Source organism: Bombina bombina, chromosome 9 (genome assembly GCF_027579735.1).
Source record: "Bombina bombina isolate aBomBom1 chromosome 9, aBomBom1.pri, whole genome shotgun sequence".
Classification (NCBI taxonomy): domain Eukaryota; kingdom Metazoa; phylum Chordata; class Amphibia; order Anura; family Bombinatoridae; genus Bombina; species Bombina bombina.
This window is the reverse complement of record NC_069507.1, coordinates 251,683,061-251,701,390: the sequence shown is the minus strand read 5'-3', so window position 1 is coordinate 251,701,390 and position 18,330 is coordinate 251,683,061. Positions and strand designations below refer to the sequence as shown.

The window sequence follows — 18,330 nt, the reverse complement described above, 5'->3', positions numbered from 1 at the left end:
CCACTATAATAAATGTATTAACCCCTAAACCACCGCACTGCCGCCTCGCAAACACTATAATAAATTGTATTAACCCCTAATCTGCTCTCCCTAACATCGTTGCCACCTACCTATAAATATTAACCCCTAATCTCCCGCCCCCAACGTCGCTGCTACTATAATAAAGTTATTAACCCCTAAACCTAAGTCTAACCCTAACCCTAACACCCCCATAAATTAAATATAATTTAAATTAATCTAAATAAATTTACTATCATTAAATATGTTTTTCTATTTAAAACTAAATACTTACCTATAAAATAAACCCTAATATAATACTAATACTAATTATAATACTAATAGGTTACATTGTAGCTATTTTAGGATTTATATTTATTTTACAGGCAACTTTGTATTTATTTTAACTAGGTACAATAGCTATTAAATAGTTAATAACTATATAATAGCTACCTAGTTAAAATAATTACAAAATTCCCTGTAAAATAAATCCTAACCTAAGTTACAAATACACCTAACACTACACTATCAATAAATTAATTAAATAAATTACCTACAATTAGCTAAACTAAAATACAATTAAACTAATCTATAATACAAAAAAAACACTAAATTACAGAAAATAAAAAAATTACAAGAAGTTTAAACTAATTACAGCTAATCAAAGCCCCCTAATAAAATAAAAGGCCCCCCAAAATACTAAAATTCCCTACCCTATTCTAAATTACAAAGTTATCAGCTCTTTTACCAGCCCTTAAAAGGGCTTTTTGCGGGGCATTGCCCCAAAGTAATCAGCTCTTTTAGCTGTAAATAAAAATACACCCCCACATTAAAACCCAACACCCACATACCCCTACTCAAACCCACCCAAACCCCCCTTAAATAAACCTAACACTAACCCCCTGAAGATCTCCCTACCTTGAGTCATCTTCACCCAGCCAAGCCGAATTCTTCATCCAAGCGGAGCAAGAAGATGTCCTCCATCCAGAAGAAGTCTTCATCCAAGTGGGGCAAGAAGATGTCCTCCATCTGGCAGAAGTCTTCATCCAAGCGGGGCAAGAAGAGGTCCTCCATCCGCTAGAAGTATTCATCCAAGCGGCGTCTTCTATGTTCATCCATCCAGAGCGGAGCCATCTTCCATCCAGCCGACGCGGAGCCATCCTCTTCAACCAACGGACTAACGATGAATGAAGGTTCCTTTAGGGGACGTCATCCAAGATGGTGTCCCTCGAATTCCGATTGGCTGATAGGATTCTATCAGCCAATCGGAATTAAGGTAAGAAAAATCTGATTGGCTGATTCAATGAGCCAATCAGATTGAAGTTCAATCCGATTGGCTGATCCAATCAACCAATCGGATTGACCTTGCATTCTATTGGCTGATCGGAATAGCCAATAGAATGTGAGGTCAATCCAATTGGCTGATTGGATCAGCCAATCGGATTGAACTTCAATCTGATTGGCTGATTGAATCAGCCAATCAGATTTTTCCTATCCTAATTCCGATTGGCTGATAGAATCCTTCATTCCTCGTTAGTCCGTCGGTTGAAGAGGATGGCTCCGCGTCGGCTGGATGGAAGATGGCTCTGCTCCGTTTTGGATGGATAAAGATAGAAGACGCCGCTTGGATGAAGATTTCTACAGGATGGAGGACCTCTTCTTGCCCCGCTTGGATGAAGACTTCTACAGGATGGAGGATATCTTCTTGCCCCGCTTGGATGAAGACTTCTACCGGATGGAGGACATCTTCTTGCTCCGCTTGGATGAAGAATTTGGCTCGGCTGGGTGAAGAAGACTTAAGGTAGGGAGATCTTCAGGGGGTTAGTGTTAGGTTTATTTAAGGGGGGCTTGGGTGGGTTAGAGTAGGAGTATGTGGGTGGTGGGTTTTAATGTTGGGGGTGTTGTATTTTTATTTACAGGTAGAAGAGCTGATTACTTTGGGGCAATGCCCCGCAAAAAGCCCTTTTAAGGGCTGGTAAAAGAGCTGATTACTTTTGTAATTTAGAATAGGGTAGGGAATTTTAGTATTTTGGGGGGCCTTTTTATTTTATTAGGGGGTTTTTGATTAGCTGTAATTAGTTTAAACTTCTTGTAATTTTTTTTATTTTATGTAATTTAGTGGGTTTTTTTTTTGTATTATAGATTAGTTTATTTAATTGTATTTTAGTTGAGCTAATTGTAGGTAATTTATTTTATTAATTTATTGATAGTGTAGTGTTAGGTGTATTTGTAACTTAGGTTAGGATTTATTTTACAGGGAATTTTGTAATTATTTTAACTAGGTAGCTATTATATAGTTATTAACTATTTAATAGCTATTGTACCTAGTTAAAATAAATACAAAGTTGCCTGTGAAATAAATATAAATCATAAAATAGCTACAATGTAACTTTTAGTTATATTGCAGCTATATTAGGGTTTATTTTATAGGTAAGTATTTAGTTTTAAATAGAAAAACATTATTTAATGATAGTAAATTTATTTAGATTAATTTAAATTATATTTAACTTAGGGGGGTGTTAGGGTTAGGGTTAGACTTAGGTTTAGGGGTTATTAACTTTATTATAGTAGCGGCGACACTGTGGGTGGGAGATTAGGGGTTAATAATTGTAGGTAGGTGGCGGCGATGTTAGGGAGGGCAGATTAGGGGTTAATACAATTTATTATAGTGTTTGCGAGGCGGGAGTGCCGCAGTTTAGGGCTTAATACATTTATTATAGTGGCGACGAGGTCCGGTCGGCATATTAGGGGTTAGTAAGTGTAGGTAGGTGGCGCCGACGTTGGGGGGGGGGCAGATTAGGGGGTAATAAATATAATATAGGTGTCGGCAATGTTAGGGGCAGCAGATTAGGGGTTCATAGGTATAATGTAGGTGGCGGCAATGTCCGGAGTGCAGATTAGGGGTTAAAAAATGTATCATAGGGTTTGCGATGTGGGGGGGCCTCGGTTTAGGGGTTCATAGGTAGTTTATGGGTGTTAGTGTACTTTATATCACAGTAGTTAAGAGCTTTATGTTCCGGCGTTAGCCCATAAAGCTCTTAACTAGTGACTTTTTTTGACGGTAGGAGTCTTGTCGGTAGAGGCTCTACTGCTCACTTCTTCCAAGACTCATAATACCAATGTTAGGCAAATCCCATAGGAAAGATAGGATACGCAATTGATGTAAGGGGATGTGCGGTAGCCTCGAGTCGCGGAAAGAAAGTGAGCGGTAGACCCTTTCCTGCCTGACTCTAAATACCAGCGGGCGGTAAAAAGCAGCGTTAGGACCCCTTAACGCTGCTTTTGACGGCTAACGCCAAACTCTAAATCTAGGCGTATGTGTTTGTGCAAAAAGGATATGTCCAAAAAAGTCAATTAAATCCCAACTCATAAGTGATCCCAGGGATTACTTCTCTGTGGAAATGAATGCTGCAGTCGAACTCGAAGGGTTAACCTCAAATAAAACAGATCAATGCTGCCAATGGTGAAGTCCTATGAGAATACAGGGTTAATTCCCATGTAAGTTGTATACTAACATATTACAGAGCTTCACATCAAGCTCTAGATATAAAAGCTATGGCAGACTCCAGCAGTAGCAGATAGAAGTGAACTCAGATGAATGTTAAAACAATTTATTAAAACGTGTTAAAATCACTGGGGTTTACAGAGAAAAACCACAGCTAGAAAATCCATATATTACACAGACTGTATATTGTAAATAATGTATATGATTACGGTTTTCAGTTCAGAAGGTTGATCTCCACCCACAACGTGACATCACAAACTCAAATCCAACCATCGTTTCACCAAATAGTCACCTGGCTTTTTCAAGGATCCTTAAAAAAGCCAACCCTTGTCAGCAGCTCTTATTACCAAATCATTGTTACTTTGTAATTGAGTCAGTGCTAGTCTTTCATCTCTTGTTAAACTTTGATTTTTTATTGATTCACTTGTTTTTAGTTGTTGTAAATCAAATTCAACCCTTTTAAAGAACAGTTCCAAATGATGCCCCTTACTCTGTATGGGAAAAAAAATCAGATTTATTTTTTAATTTTATTTGTTTAGTCTGCTTGTTCTATAGTATGAGCCTCACTGTACAAACTTTCTAAAGTAACAAGGTCTGCTTGTTCAGCAAATGTCAAATGGTTCCTATCCATGCCTGATGTCATATCAAACCCATTACCAACGGATACTTCCTGCAATGTAATATTTCTAATGAGTCTGTTAACATCAAGAGACCCATTTATCAAGCTCCAGATGGAGCTTGAAGGGCCATGTTTCAAGTTATGGAGCAGCGGTCTAAAGACAGCTGCTCCATAACCCTTTCCACCTGCTCTGATGAGGCGGACAGGAATCGCCAGAATTCAACCCGATCGAGTATGATCAGGTTGATTGACACCCCCCTGCTGGTGGCCAATTGGCCGCAAGTCTGCAGGGGGCAGCGTTGCACCAGCAGCTCTTGTGAGCTGCTGGTGCAATGCTGAATACAGAGAGCGTATTGCTCTCCACATTCAGCGATGTCTGTCGGACCTGATCCGCACTGTGGGATCAGGTCCGACAGACATTTGGTAAATCGGCCAATTCTGATGGAATTCTATCAGCCAATCGGAATTCAAGGGACGCCATATTGGATAACGTCATTTAAAGGAGAATTCATTGTTCAAGAAGACGTCGATTGAAGAGGATGCTCTGCGCCGAATGTCTTGAAGATAGACCCGCTCTGTGCCGGATGGATGAAGATAGAAGATGCCGTCTGGATGAAGACTTCTGCCCGGTTGGATGAAGACTTCTTCTGCTTCGTTGAGGACTTCTGTCGGCTTCGTTGAGGATGGATGTCGGGTCGTCAAAAACTGTAAGTAGATCTTCGGGGTTAGTGTTAGACTTTTTTAAGAGTTTATTGGGTGGGTTTTATTTTTAGATTAGGGCTTGGGTGGAAAAAGAGCTAAATGCCCTTTTAAGGGCAATGCCCATTCAAATGCTCTTTTCAGGGCAATGGGGAGCTTAGGTTTTTTAGTTAGGATTTTATTTGGGAGGTTGGTTGTGTGGGTGGTGGGTTTTAATGTTGGGGGGTTGTTTGTATTTTTTTTTTACAGGTAAAAGAGCTGATTTCTTTGGGGCAATGCCCCGTATTTGGGGGGGGGGTTATTTTGATAGGGCTATTAGATTAGGTGTAATTAGTTTAAATATCTGATAATTTCTTTTTTATTTTGTGTAATTTTTGTGTTTGTTTTTTTGTAATTTAGGTAATTTTATTTAATTTATGTAATTTATTTAATTGTAGTGTAAGGTTAGGTGTTAGTGTAAGACAGGTTAGGTTTTTTTTACAGGTAAATTTGTATTTATTTTAGCTAGGTAGTTAGTAAATAGTTAATAACTATTTAGTAACTATTCTACCTAGTTAAAATAAATACAAACTTGCCTGTGAAATAAAAATAAAACCTAAGCAAGATACAATCTAACTATTAAGGCTGTGACACACTGCAAGCGATGCGGCGCGAGGCAAAATATCTGCTTCGCTCCGCGTCACTTTCATCTCTGAGCGCTTAGCTACGCGACCTGACGCAGCAGAGTGCTCAGAGATGAAAAGGCAGGACACACTGAGCGCACACAGCCGCATGTACATGCTGTGCGTCGCTCCGCTTGCAGTGTGTCACAGCCTTTAGTTATATTGTAGCTAACTTAGGCCTAGATTTAGAGTTGGGCGGTAGCCGTCAAAACCAGCTTTAGAGGCTCCTAACGCTGGTTTTGGGCTACCACCAGTATTTAGAGTCAGTCATTAAAGGGTCTAACGCTCACTTTCCAGCCGCGACTTTTCCATACCGCAGATCCCCTTACGTCAATTGCGTATCCTATCTTTTCAATTGGATCTTCCTAACGCCGGTATTTAGAGTCGTGTCTGAAGTGAGAGTTAGAAATCTAACGACAAAACTCCAGCCGCAGAAAAAAGTCAGTAGTTAAGAGCTTTCTGGGCTAACGCCGGTTTATAAAGCTCTTAACTACTGTGCTCTAAAGTACACTAACACCCATAAACTACCTATGTACCCCTAAACCGAGGTACCCCCACATCGCCGCCACTCGATTAAATTTTTTTAACCCCTAATCTGCCGACCACCACCTACCTTATACTTATGTACCCCTAATCTGCTGCCCCTAACACCGCCGACCCCTATATTATATTTATTAACCCCTGACCTGCCCCCCACAACGTCGCCGCCAGCTACCTACAATAATTAACCCCTAATCTGCCGACCGCAAAGTGCCGCCACCTACGTTATCCTTATGTACCCCTAATATGCTGTCCCTAACACCGCCGACCCCTATATTATATTTATTAACCCCTAATCTGCCCCCCTCAACGTCGCCTCCACCAGCCTACACTTATTAACCCCTAATCTGCCGAGCGGACCGCACCGCTACTATAATAAAGTTATTAACCCCTAATCTGCCTCACTCCCGCCTCAATAACCCTATAATAAATAGTATTAACCCCTAATCTGCCCTCCCTAACATTGCCGACACCTAACTTCAATTATTAATCCCTAATCTGCCGACCGAATCTCGCCGCTACTGTAATAAATGGATTAACCCCTAAAGCTTAGTCTAACCCTAACAGTAACACCCCCCCTAAGTTAAATATAATTTAAATCTAACTAAATAAATTAACTCTTATTAAATAAATTATTCCTATTTAAAGCTAAATACTTACCTATAAAATAAACCCTAATATAGCTACAATATAAATTATAATTATATTGTAGCTATTTTAGGATTAATATTTATTTTACAGGTAACTTTGTATTTATTTTAACCAGGTACAATAGCTATTAAATAGTTAAGAACTATTTAATAGCTAAAATAGTTAAAATAATTACAAAATTACCTGTAAAATAAATCCTAACCTAAGTTACAATTAAACCTAACACTACACGATCAATAAATTAATTAAATAAAATACCTACAATTATCTACAATTAAACCTAACACTACACTATCAATAAATTAATTAAATACAATACCTACAAATAAATACAATGAAATAAACTAACTAAAGTACAAAAAATAAAAAAGAACTAAGTTACAAAAAATAAAAAAATATTTACAAACATTAGGTAAATATTACAACAATTTTAAACTAATTACACCTACTCTAAGCCCCCTAATAAAATAACAAAGCCCCCCAAAATAAAAAAAATGCCCTACCCTATTCTAAATTAAAAAAGTTCAAAGCTCTTTTACCTTACCAGCCCTGAACAGGGCCCTTTGTGGGGCATGCCCCAAAGAATTCAGCTCTTTTGCCTGTAAAAAAACACATACAATACCCCCCCCAACATTACAACCCACCACCCACATACCCCTAATCTAACCCCCCTTAAATAAACCTAACACTAAGCCCCTGAAGATCTTCCTACCTTGTCTTCACCATACCAGGTTCACCGATCCGTCCTCTGAAGTCTTGATCCAAGCCTCGGAAATGTGTTGATCCAAGCCCAAGCGGGGGGCTGAAGAGTGATGTCCATCCTCGGGCTGAAGTTTGGATCCAAGCGGCGGCTGAAGAACTCCATCATCGGGCTGAAGTCGGAAGTCCATCATCGGGATGAAGTCTTCTATCAAGCCGCATCTTCAATCTTCTTTCTTCTGGAGCGGAGCCATCTTCTTTCCAACCAACGCGGATTCAACCTTTTCAACCGACGCCTACTCGCCGAATGACTGTTCCTTTAAATGACGTCATCCAAAATGGCGTCCCTCGAATTCCGATTGGCTGATAGGATTCTATCAGCCAATCGGAATTAAGTTAGGAATATTCTGATTGGCTGATGGAATCAGCCAATCAGAATCAAGTTCAATCCGATTGGCTGATCCAATCAGCCAATCAGATTGAGCTCGCATTCTATTGGCTGTTCCGATCAGCCAATAGAATGTGAGCTCAATCTGATTGGCTGATTGGATCAGCCAATCGGATTGAACTTGATTCTGATTGGCTGATTCCATCAGCCAATCAGAATATTCCTACCTTAATTCCGATTGGCTGATAGAATCCTATCAGCCAATCGGAATTCGAGGGACGCCATCTTGGATGACGTCATTTAAAGGAACCGTCATTCGGCGAGTAGGCGTCGGTTGAAGAGGTTGGATCTGCGTCGGTTGGAAAGAAGATGGCTCCGCTCCGCTCCAGAAGAAAGAAGATTGAAGATGCGGCTTGATAGAAGACTTCATCCCGATGATGGACTTCCGACTTCCGCCCCGATGATGGAGTTCTTCAGCCGCCGCTTGGATCCAGACTTCAGCCCGAGGATGGACGTCACTCTTCAGCCCCCCGCTTGGGCTTGGATCAACACTTCCGAGGCTTGGATCAAGACTTCTGAGGACGGATCGGTGAACCTGGTATGGTGAAGATAAGGTAGGAAGATCTTCAGGGGCTTAGTGTTAGGTTTATTTAAGGGGGGTTTGGGTTAGATTAGGGGTATGTGGGTGGTGGGTTGAAATGTTAGGGGGAGGGTATTGTATGTGTTTTTTTTACAGGCAAAAGAGCTGAATTCTTTGGGGCATGCCCCACAAAGGGCCCTGTTCAGGGCTGGTAAGGTAAAAGAGCTTTGAACTTTTTTAATTTAGAATAGGGTAGGGCATTTTTTTATTTTGGGGGCTTTGTTATTTTATTAGGGGGCTTAGAGTAGGTGTAATTAGTTTAAAATTGTTGTAATATTTTTCTAATGTTTGTAAATATTTTTTTATTTTTTGTAACTTAGTTTTTTTTTATTTTTTGTACTTTAGTTAGTTTATTTCATTGTACTTATTTGTAGGTATTGTATTTAATTAATTTATTGATAGTGTAGTGTTAGGTTTAATTGTAACTTAGGTTAGGATTTATTTTACAGGTAATTTTGTAATTATTTTAACTAGGTAACTATTAAATAGTTCTTAACTATTTAATAGCTATTGTACCTGGTTAAAATAAATACAAAGTTACCTGTAAAATAAATATAAATCCTAAAATAGCTACAATATAATTATAATTTATATTGTAGCTATATTAGGGTTTATTTTACAGGTAAGTATTTAGCTTTAAATAGGAATAATTTATTTAATAAGAGTTAATTTATTTCGTTAGCTTTAAATTATATTTAATTTAGGGGGGTGTTAGTGTTAGGGTTAGACTTAGCTTTAGGGGTTAATCCATTTATTACAGTAGCGGCGAGATTCGGTCGGCAAATTAGGGGTTAATAATTGAAGTTAGGTGTCGGCGATGTTAGGGAGGGCAGATTAGGGGTTAATACTATTTATTATAGGGTTATTGAGGCGGATTAGGGGTTAATAACTTTATTATAGTAGCGCTCAGGTCCGGTCGGCAGATTAGGGGTTAATAAGTGTAGGTAGGTAGCGGCGACGTTGAGGGGGGCAGATTAGGGGTTAATAAATATAATATAGGGGTCGGCGGTGTTAGGGGCAGCAGATTAGGGGTACATAGGGATAATGTAAGTAGCGGCGGTTTACGGAGCGGCAGATTAGGGGTTAAAAAAATATGCAGGTGTCAGCGATAGCGGGAGCGGCAGATTAGGGGTTAATAAGTGTAAGGTTAGGGGTGTTTAGACTCGGGGTTCATGTTAGGGTGTTAGGTGCAGACTTAGGAAGTGTTTCCCCATAGAAAACAATGGGGCTGCGTTAGGAGCTGAACGCGGCTTTTTTGCAGGTGTTAGGTTTTTTTTCAGCTCAAACAGCCCCATTGTTTTCTATAGGGGAATCGTGCACGAGCACGTTTTTTAAGCTGGCCGCGTCCGTAAGCACCGCTGGTATCTAGAGTTGCAGTGGCGTTAAATTATGCTCTACACTCCCTTTTTGGAGCCTAACGCACTGAAAACCCAGCCATTCTGTGAACTCTAAATACCAGCGGTATTTAAAAGGTGCGGGAGAAAAAAAGCATGCGTAGCTAATGCACCCCTTTGGCCGCAGAACTCTAAATCTAGGCGTTAGTGTTTATTTTACAGGTACATATTTAGTTTTAAATAAGAATTATTTAGTTATTAATAGTAGGTTTTATTTAGATTTATTTTAATTACATTAAAGTTAGTGGGTGTTAGGGTTAGGGTTAGACTTAGGGTTAGGTTTAGGGGTTAATAAATTTAGTATAGTGGCAGCGACGTTGGGGGCGGCAGATTAGGGGTTAATAAATGTAGGTAGGTGGCGGTGATGTTAGGGGCTGGCAGATTAGAGGTTAATAATATTTAATTAGTGTTTGCGATGTGGGACTGCGGCGGTTTAGGGGTTAATATGTTTATTATAGTGGCGGCGATGTCTGGAGCGGCAGATTATGGGTTAATAAGTGTAGGTAGGTTGCGGCGACATTGGAGCGGGAGATTAGGGGTTAATAAGTATAATGTAGGTGGCGACGATGTCGAGAGCAGCAGATTAGGGGTTAATAAATATAATGTAGGTGTCTGCGATGTCGGGGACGGCAGATTAGGGGTTAATAAGTGTAAGATTAGGGGTGTTTAGACTTTGGGTTCATGTTAGCTGTAAACATAAATTTAGTTTCCCCATAGGAATCAATGGGGCTGCGTTACAGAGCTTTACGCTGCTTTTTTGCAGGTGTAGTCTTTCTTTCAGCAGGCTCTCCCCATTGATGTCTATGGGGAAATCGTGCAAGAGCACGTAAAACCAGCTCACCACTGACTTAAGCAGCGCTGGTATTGAAGTGCGTTATGGAGCACAATTTTGCTTTACGCTCACTTCTTGCCTAGTAACACCGGGTTTATGAAAACCTGTAATACCAGCGCTGTAGGTAAGTGAGCGGTGACAATAACGTGCAAGTTAGCACCGCACCCCTCATAACGCAAAACTCGTAGTCTAGCTGAAAGAAGGCTAATAAACCTTTTAAGTGGTCGAAAGAAGCAGAAATAGCCTTTACAAAACTTAAACATAAATTCACGACATCTCCAATTTTACAGTTCCCTGATCCATCTCTTCAATTTGTTTTAGAAGTAGATGCCTCTGACTATGCTTTAGGAGCCATCCTCTCCCAAAGGAAAAGTTTGCTCCATTCTCTACACCCTGTAGCCTTCTACTCTAGGGTTATGAATTATGAAGAATTAAATTATCCTATAGGGGAGAAGGAATTGCTAGCCATTAAATCGGCTCTGGAAAACTGGAAGCATTTACTTGAGGGAACAGAAACTCCAATTCTTATTTACTCAGATCATAGGAATCTGCAATATCTCAAAAGCAATAAAGTGCTCTCATCCAGACAGGTTGGGTGGAGTTTGTTTTTTTCCAGATTTAACTTCGTAATTACCTACCGACCTGGGACAAAAAATGGTAAGGCAGATGCGCTGTCTCGCATGATGGACAAGCCCCAAGATACTCAGATTCCTACTTCTATTATACCTGCCCATCAAATTTTAGCACCCTTGTGCTTTTAATTGAGATGTTTAAAACATCCCAGGAGGAAGATCCAGAGATTCCAGTAAATTCATTAGTGAAACAAAATAATGGTTTATATACATATCATGACCTACTTTATGTTCCAAAAAAATTGAGAAAATATATAGGGGCCTATTTATAAAAGGCTTGTCGGACATGATCCGATATTGTGGATCATGTCCGACAGACCTCACTGAATGTGGAGAGCAATGCGCTCTCTTCATTCAGCATTGCACCAGCATATCTTGTGAACTGCTGGTGCAACGCTGCCCCCTGCAAATTTGCAGCCAATGGGCCGCTAGCAGGAGGGTGTCAATCAACCCGATCGTATTCTATCAGGTTGAATTGCGGCAATCTCTGTCCGCCTCCTCAGAGCAGGCGGACAGGTTGTGGAGCAGCGGTGTTTATAAAATATACTAGCAACGCTTTTGTAAAAAATACTAGCAGCGCGTTTCTCAGCCAAGCAGTGGCTGTTTCATCAGGATTAAATATGATAAAATTGCCACTGGTTGGCTGAGAAACGCATTGCTATTTTTTTTTAAATTCTTTTAATAAAGTAGGTTATTTTATACTTACCACTTGCTGCCATACACCATCCTTTCTTTAACCATCATTTATTCCTGGATTGCTGGGAGTTCATGTGTGCCTAGTATCAGTCTACTGGGTGACTGTTTGATCCCAGTTCGCTCCTAATGCACTAATGGAGGTGCTTCATCACATGTGAGTGTAAACTTTACTATATCACACCTGCCTTGTTTAAACAATACTAGACCATATTTGCACCCTTGTCCTTTGTGTACATTACCTACAGATTACAGATTATCAAACATCCACCAGAGGTCAGTCTGCTGGGTATTAGATCCCAGCCCGCTCCATCTGCACCAATATGGGTACTACACCTAATGTGAGTGTAACCATTAGACACAAAATTCACTATTGTATCAAACAATATTGGGCCATGTGGCACTTCTGTCTTTTTATAATGGCCAAACAGAGCTCACCAACCAATGGCTAGAACAATACTTACAATGTTTTTTCAATGCTCAGCCGGACAATTGATCATCCTTACTCTCATCCGCGGAATTCGCTTTCATTAGCACTGTAAATACCTCCACTAAACAGACTCCATTGTATGCTAATTATGCATACTACCAGGGCCGCCATCAGGGGGTGACAGGGGTGACTCCTGTCAGGGGCCCAATGAGCCAGGGGGGCCCCATGAGGCAAGAACTAAAAAAAAAAAAAAAAAAAAAAAATTTTTTTTTTTTTTTTTTTTTTAAATTTGGGCAGCCACCAGTGGGTACTACAGCAGTGTGCTAATTGAGCATGGGAAATGTTATTACAAGGAGTAAAGTATTATCATTTGAGAAGATTTCTTAGTGTGCACTAAACCACTATGCGCAGTGTGAGACAGACTTGGCACTTTGTACAGTGTGTACCTGGGTCAGACGGCAGATCACTTTCATTTGCAGAGGAGCTAGTACTTACTTAGCAAATGTTTTTTATTTCTTTGTGCAATTTTGGATTGTAACTTCAGTGTGGTAGTAGTTGTTTGGTGGGGCTAGGGGTCCATAAAAACACATTTTTTTAGCAGCAGTGTATTTATGATTATTTGACAATGCTGTAGAAATTCTATATTTAAAACCATGCAGAAATGTTTCCTCCTCGATACACAAATGGTAGATGCCCTTTTGGCAGATATGCATTATAATTATATATATATATATATATATATATATATATATACATATAAAAAAATATATTACATTCCAGTTTACTGACCCTTTATGCAAGGAGGCATTTTATCTAAGATTTTTACATCTGCATAAAATTTTATACTCTCAGACTAAGATTGCTCAGTGTTTGAAATGAGACAGGTTAACTTAAAACTGTTCAGTTTACACTACAGCTGACTTAATTTTGAAATACATACCAACAAGCCTAAATCCTGCATTTAACCAGATCTAATGGTATGAGTACCACAGCTTATGGTCCCACCAAGACAATATAGAGTACAGCATTTTCAAAATCCATAAGTACAGCTGACAGCTGGGAAAATTTGTACACTATATTTGAAGTGGTGCTCTTGGTTGGGGAAAATGGGGAAAAAACAAACATATGTCAACCTTTTAAAGGTACTTTTCTTCATCTAGCCATCTACCCAGCTCATTAATGTACAATTTTGAATTCACAGAATTATTTTTGTTTGCACATTTACAAATATGATTCTTTCAAAAGTGATCTCTTAATTTCTAAAAATTTTTTATCATGCATGTCACACACTGTTGATTTAGGGGATGCAAGGTGCATAAATGTTTCCTCCTGTGAGTGTTTCTGTGGGTGTCTGTGTTTATGTCTTTGTGCTTTGGTTTGTTTCTCTAGGAGTGTGTATGCATTTTTTATCTGTGGGTCTCTCTGTGAGGGTGGGTGTGTATGTCTTTGTGCATTTTCTGTGGATGTCTGTGAGGGTGTGTGCATATGTCTTTGAGCTTTTTCTGTGGGTGTCTCTGTGAGGGTGTGTGTATGTTTGTCTTTGTGTATTTTCTCTGGATGCCTCTGTGAGGGTGGGTGTGTATGTCTGTGTTTTCTGTGGATGTCTCTGTGAGGGTGTGTGTTTTATGTGGGTGTCTCTGTGAGGGTGTGTGTATGTCTTTGTGTGTTTTCTGTGGATGTCTCAGTGAGAGTGTGTGTATGTATGTCTTTCTGTGTTTTTTATGTGGTTGTCTCTCTGTGTGTGTGTATGTCTTTGTGTGTTTTCTGTGGGTGTCTCTGTGTGTGTGTATGTCTTTGTGTGTTTTCTGAGGCTGTCTCTGTTGGTGTTTCCTTGGGTGTATGTGCAAGTTTGAGTTTGTATGTGTGTGTCCATTGTCTGTTCCTTTTTAGGACATTTTGACCTTACTACTAATTATTCACATCTTTCTACAGACTTTGAGACTAACAAGACCTTTCCAGAAGTAACCAATCCACCATTTAACCTTTAAATTATTGTTTAGGCAGTTCAGGGTCCTTCCTTTCAGCCACTGCATGCTATTGTCATAATTTAGTTGTCATCTTCCTTTACAAAAAGATAATCAGAACTCCATATTTTGTTTTCTAAATCTCCTTTTTTTTTTACAAAACTGTAGTTTACCTTAGCACTTGTTTACATTGACCTGACAAGTAATAAGTGTCTGTTTGGGTGTCTGTGTCTGGGTGTGTTTCTTTGCGTGTCTGCTAGAGTGTCTATATGTGAATCCTTATGTGTGTTTGTGTGTTTCAGTGTATGAGTATGTCTGTGTGTGTGTATGTCACTACCATTATAACATTTCCAAGTTTAAATAGACAATTAAAAATAAAGTGCATATACGTTTTAGTCACTTGGTCAAAAATTGCAAAGGAAGGGGGGGGCCCTGATCAATGGTTGAGTCAGGGGCCCCAAAATTTCTAGTGGCGGCCCTGCATACTACCCCACGTTTCACTTCTTACCTGATCACCAATTTTCTAATCTACTACTTTCAGACATAATGCACTCTCTTAATCAAAACTTTGACATTCTCAGAGACAATATAAAAGCAGCCCAAGAAAGACAAAAAAAATATTATAATCTAAAAAGGAGGTCTGCACCAACTTACCACATAGGCGATAAGGTTTGGCTATCCACTAAACATTGAAAACACCCTCAAAGAAACTCAGTTCACAATTTATTGGACCTTTCTCCATGTCTAAAATCATTAACCGAAATGCTGTCACTTTGGATTTACCACCTTCATATCTCTTACACCCAACCTTCCATGTTTCTCTGTTGAAACCATACCATACCCTGAGAGATGTACCCCAGGCTCCTGGTCTTATTACACCAGATTCAGACTCTCAATTGGATTATGAAGTACAGACCATCCTAGATTCTAGGAGAAGTAGGAGATCTCTTCAATATCGATTAGATGGAAAGGTTTCATTCCTGAGGAGGATTCTTGGGAACCTGCTACTAATTTGTCTGCACCTCGTCTCCTCTTCCTGTTTCATAGACGCTACCCAAATAGGCCTAAACCATGAACCACGGAGCGGTTCCTTCAGGGGGGAGGTCTGTAACATTCTTGTTCATAATGTTCCCAATACTGGATATACCTTTAATTGTATAATCACACCCCTTTCATCACACCCCTTTTTCATCACCTTTAAAAGGCTCCTTGTTAATTACCGCTTTGCTTGGTAATTTTTCAAGGCTTCTGTTGAATGTCTTACTAACTCGTGTTATTCTAATTCTACTAAAGACTTTGAAGGAATCTTATTACTAAAGTAATAATCTGTACTTGGAATTGCAAATTACTGCTGCCTGCTGTTCTTCCAGCTGACGTCTCCTGGGTCTGCTCTGTAACTCTCTCACTCACAGGGATTAGGCTACAAACCGTAGCGGTTCTCTGTTGAGAGCTCTGATACCTTCTCTGGGCCGTAACGTCACATCTGCCCATCCGATCTCAGACTCATCGTTATTCATCTCTGCGACTTCGGTAAGCTGACTAGTTCTGTTATCTGCAGTTTGGAAGTTTATATTGTGCAATCTAGTTTCATTACTTCAGATTGATATCAAAATTCCCTTCTTACATATTCACAAGAAATACATTTTACCCTTTTGTTTGGTATGTTTATTAAGAGAGAAAGAAAAAGCTCATACATTGATACATTTTGCTACAACCATAACAAACTATGTATCATCTTTCTATTACAATTATATTTTATAATGAGGTCCTATAAAATTCCATATATAATCGAGCAACACACTACAGCTTAAACAATTATCTGTTCTTATGTGGAATATTTCTAATTATACAGACTTAAAGTGATATTATTGTAATTTATATGTATATAGAAAAGATCCAAGGCTGATACTATATATAAGTCAGCAGTTGTGATTCTAAAACATATATATTTTGCATAGATCATCAAGGATCACCCCAGTTGTGACAGTATGTAACCATAAGTAACGCTTGGTATGTAACCATAAGTAATGCTGGGTATGTAACCATAAGTAACAATTGGTATGTAACCATAAGTAATGCTGGGTATGTAACCATAAGTAATGCTGGGTATGTAACAATAAGTAACGATTGGTATATAATCATAAGTAATGCTGGGTATGTAACCATAAGTAATGCTTGGTATGTTACCATAAGTAATGCTGGGTATGTAACCATAAGTAATGCTTGGTATGTAACCATAAGTAATACTGGGTATGTAACCATAAGTAACGCTGGGTATGTAACCATAAGTAATGCTGGGTATGTAACCATAAGTAATACTGGGTATGTAATCATAAGTAATGCTGGGTATGTAACCATAAGTAATGCTGGGTATGTAACCATAAGTAATGCTGGTTATGTAACCATAAGTAATGCTGGGTATGTAACCATAAGTAATGCTGGTTATGTAACCATAAGTAATGCTGGGTATGTAACCATAAGTAATGCTGGGTATGTAACCATAAGTAATGCTGGGTATGTAACCATAAGTAACACTGGGTATGTAACCATAAGTAATGCTGGATATGTAACCATAAGTAATACTGGGTATGTAACCACAAGTAATGCTGGGTATGTAACCACAAGTAATGCTGGGTATGTAACCATAAGTAATACTGGGTATGTAACCATAAGTAATGCTGGGTATGTAACCATAAGTAATACTGGGTATGTAACCATAAGTAATGCTGGTTATGTAACCATAAGTAATGCTGGGTATGCAACCATAAGTAATGCTGGGTATGTAACCATAAGTAACGCTGGGTATGTAACCATAAGTAATGCTGGGTATGTAACCATAAGTAACGCTGGGTATGTAACCATAAGTAACGCTGGGTATGTAACCATAAGTAACGCTGGGTATGTAACCATAAGTAACGTTGGGTATGTAACCATAAGTAATGCTGGTTATGTAACCATAAGTAATGCTGTAATCATAAGCATTTCACTTTCATGTGATGAACTTGATTATAAACAATTCTTGAACAACAATATATTTCACTGTATCATTCCCACGATATGTACTGTTGTGTAGTTAAGATGATATGAGTCATAGGTTAAGAATGAACTTATTTGATAAATACTCCCTTAAGATATACATGATCTTCATTATCATAAAAAAACTAAAAGCATAAAAATATTTGCTTCTAGCATATTTGCATTTGATTAAAGATGCTGCCTAATTTATTAGGTTTATGCAGAATACAGTTTCTAGCTGACAAAATCATAGCGCACTATTCAGAGTAAAATAAACTCATAGTTAGTAAATTTAAGTATAAATAAAAATGTAGTTTATATAGACATAAAGTAAAAAAAAAAACATACTTAGTCATTTTCCACATGCTGGGGCTTTTAATTGTACAAAACTTGATGGGCTATATTCCTATTTTTTTATATTCCCTTTTCAATTAATGAGAATTTAACAGTCTGATTAATTAGAATTCGTATACAAAAATGCAATGCATGATTTTTTTGTACAGTTTTTTCAAATGTTAACTTATTCAAAAACATTAACAAAAATCAGTAATAATCCATTTATGCTATTCAATAGCATTTGTACCACACAGAGACACCTTTACTTTGCATGGGGTCAACACATATTGTACAATTTTAAATGGATTTTGGACTTATTTAACACCCATAAAAATAAACAAAAATAAGGATTTTTTTTTAACCACTTGTAACCATTTATAAACATGTATATACTGTACATACAAACGGTTGCTTTAGTTTCCCTCATTTACTATCAGATAGAACACTCTTCAATACCAAGGTGAGCAAATTCATGTTTATGATAACTCTGGATGTATTTACTAACATTTTATCTAGATGTGAAAAGCGCACTAGGGTTTGCAACGCTATACTTTATTCAGACATCGTCTTACCTGTCAACATGAATTGCTTAACCAGCTCTTTATGAAACAGCAACTGCCAGACCTAATGAATC

At 38.6% G+C, this 18,330-nt stretch overlaps 1 protein-coding gene across 1 annotated transcript in view; it reads left to right on the top strand.

Annotated features, from left to right (window-relative positions):
- Positions 1-18,330, top strand: part of LOC128640533 (VPS10 domain-containing receptor SorCS1-like) — a 1,407,808-nt gene that overhangs the window by 1,169,749 nt on the left and 219,729 nt on the right.